At 32.8% G+C, this 3367-nt stretch overlaps 1 pseudogene; it reads right to left on the bottom strand.

Moving 5' to 3' along the window:
* Positions 1-1061: 1061 nt before the first annotated feature.
* Positions 1062-3096, bottom strand: LOC111531543 (annotated as a pseudogene).
* Between the last annotated feature and the right edge of the window lie 271 nt (positions 3097-3367).

A 3367-nucleotide genomic window follows, 5' to 3' on the forward strand; every position in this document is an offset into this window, starting at 1 on the left:
AAGAAGTACTCACATTGACTTGTAAGGAAATTTTATGTTTACATTTTAACAAAGAGCCAGTGTGTTTTCCGTTGTAGCACCACCATTTTACATTCTCATTAGCAATGTACAGGTGTTCCAATACCTCCACATTCTTATCAACAATTCTTATTTCCTTTTTTTTTTTTTATCATGACAAATGTGGTGGGTGTGAAGTGGCATATGACTTTGATTTGCACTTCCATAATGACTAAAGATGTTGAACCTCCATCTTTTTTTATTTCAATATTCTATTTTTGTTAATGATGGGAATATTTTCTCAGTAAATTTAAGCAATCAACTTTATAACAGGGAAGGATAAGCTAGGGTTAGACGTAGAAAAGTTATTGTACACTATCTTGAAATTTTAAGGAGGAAAGTGTTTGAATGAAACTTTATCTTTGTTAGCCAAACAATATTAAAATAAGAAAATTTTGAATAGAAAACTGTACCTGGTTCTCATATTTCAAGCATAAAAACATTTTAAATAAAAATTCTACTTTTTGGATCTATTTAAGTAATTTTAAAATAAAAAGTATGTGAATTGTAGAGTGTAGCTAATCAAAACATTAAATAATATAATTTTAAGAAACAATTAGCTATTCCACATGAAATAAAATCAATGATTACATAAATTCAACATGATTATGATTACAAAAGCAAAAATACGAAGTGTAATCATTTTCAGCTCCTTGTTTAACACATATATTAATACATTTCCCAAAATCAAACAAAATAACACCAACATCTACTAATACCACGATCACAATGAGACTCCTAAAACTTACTTAATTATTAACATCTTAAAAATCTAATTCTCATATGAATTATATAATCAAGCATATTTTCTATGTTGTGCAAACTGGTGAAAGCACAGTCTTCTTCAGGATTCTCTAGAATTCATAATTCAACTCATGTTGAACCCCACAATTCCTATTGACTTTGGTGAATCTTCTGAGCAGGCCTTCATTTACCAGAACATAAGCATATACTCATCACGACTTTAAAAAGAATAGAAGGTCTTCATACTTGTTTGTTTTCTATTATATCTCATCATTAATTCTGTGCAGAGTTATATTTTCATGACTTAATTTTAATTTTTTTTCATTTATTTTCTATGTATTTCAACCCTTCTAACTGCAGCTGATTCAGCTTTTCGTTTTGACTTTCATCTAGAGTTATGTTTTCACACATTGCAGGATTGAATATAAAATAGGTGTCAGGAGGTTACAGACCATCAAGCATTATACAGACTGCTTCTATATCTGTAGCACTGTTGATAACATTAGAAAGTTTGGTTTTCAAGCTTGTGTGTATCACAGCGTTTTTCATATCACTCTCCGAATGTCCAGTGCCCAGGCATACTGTGCACTCTAATGGGATATCCGGCCAAAGACATTTACACTCATGCATTGCTAATGCCAAAGAGTTATTCAGAAGCAAACCTCCACCTTGATGAAGATCATTTCCCAATGCGTATTCTCCAAAGTAGCCTGGAGCAGCAGATGAGGTTCTAATGGCCTGCCACATTTTATACTGACAACCTCTGAAATTACAGTTGATTCCAGCAAAATGGCCATAGTTTCTATGTTTAGAAACAACAAATTATAGTTTCTAAGCACCTTAGTTTCTAAAACACCAAAATATTTTTGTGTTATCCTCTGTTTACTATGGTACTTACGGCAGTTACCTTAAGGCATGCGTGGTTTCTTGCTGTTGCAACCAATAGTGCAAATCACATTCTATTTTTCAGAATTTGTTCCCACATTTGACTGCTATAAAATGCATGGCTTCAACTCATTTTAACTTTTTCAACAATGAAATTTTGTGAAAATACATCTGATCCTAATGTTTTATAAAGTTTCTCGCATTCATCCAAGGGCATATGAAAAAATCCCGACATGAAAGCTAATATGGCACCTGTGCTTACACCACAAATGTAATGAAAGTGCTGATCAACTGGTTTCTGAGTTAGTTCAACTTATTTTCATATTGTCTGCAGAGCAACCACATAACTTGTTCCTTCATCATCAAATGTGAAATTGGGATTCCTCTCCCTTGCACTGGATGCACGAAAATTTTAAAGCCAAACATTATCTAAGTGCGGCCTAAAGTGTTTCACCTTTAATTTATCTCGGCCAGAATAAATATGGAATAATTATTTCTTTAACAGAAACTCATTTCCTTCAATATAGTCTAGATGATGAAAATTCAGTTCTTCAACCCCAGTAATACAGGACTTCAGGTCAGTTGTTTTTCTCAATACCTGAACTAACACCCAGGTTCTGTTATCAATATTCACCCTTGCAATAATAATTTCTCCTTGAAGAGATAAATGGTTGTTCTTCTCTGCATTTTTGTCTTTGCTGATAGCCTGCTCCGTTTTAGTAGGCTTTTCCTCTTTTTCTAAGTGTCTCTTTAAATCATAATTTAAATTGGGGACAAGTCCACCAATATTCCACCTACAAAAGATTATACAGTTTCACTGGGATGAAAAAGAAAGTAATACTTTGTTTAGTTGAAACTAGAACTTCAGGTATTGCAATAGGATTTGAAGGATTTTCCACAGTATCTAAAGAAGATTCTGAGCCAGACTTATCAGTCAGTATGTCCAGATCTGGAGAACTTAATTTCCCTTCTTCAACCTGCTTACCTTCAAGTTCTGATTTGTCTTGGAATTGTTTTTTTTTTTTTTTTTTCACCTGTTTTTTCGAGACACATTTTCCTCACAGTTGAAATAAGAGTTAACATAATTTGATGAAAAGTAGAATGGCTCTTTAAGTTTTGTGGTTATGTTAGTCACATAATAAAAAAGACAACTTATATCTTCTTTTTATGTCTAATCTGGCATTTCTCTTTTGGAAAAGGACACTTTTCTATTTATTTTTCAGATTTTTTTTTCAGAGATTTTATGTCCTGTTTTACTTTTCTTTGTGGTTTGTTTTAACCAGTCATTATTTGATACTTTTCTTAATATTTGAGAATTTCTCTTGAATTGAACTAAACGTGAAATAATTTCATTCTGATTGCCAAAAACAGCCTTTGAAATAGTTTAAAAGTACTTTTAATATGGGACATACAAATGCTCATTTTAGTAAGTCCTTTGGGAGTGGGACCGCTAGGTTTCAAAATTCCAATATGTAAACAATGGAGAGCAACAGTCCTTTCTGCCAGTATGTGCTTCACTTTTGTCTATTTACATATTACTTTGTTTGTATGAAAATCTCTTTGTAGATGGAAGTGACTTATCCTGTAGTAATGCTTAGGTCACAACAGGAAATGTAGTTTCTTGCTTGGGTAGGCCCAAAGCCTAGGGCCACTTAGTCCTGCCTGGCAGTGGTGCAGTTCT

Source organism: Piliocolobus tephrosceles, chromosome 12 (genome assembly GCF_002776525.5).
Source record: "Piliocolobus tephrosceles isolate RC106 chromosome 12, ASM277652v3, whole genome shotgun sequence".
Classification (NCBI taxonomy): Eukaryota; Metazoa; Chordata; class Mammalia; order Primates; family Cercopithecidae; genus Piliocolobus; species Piliocolobus tephrosceles.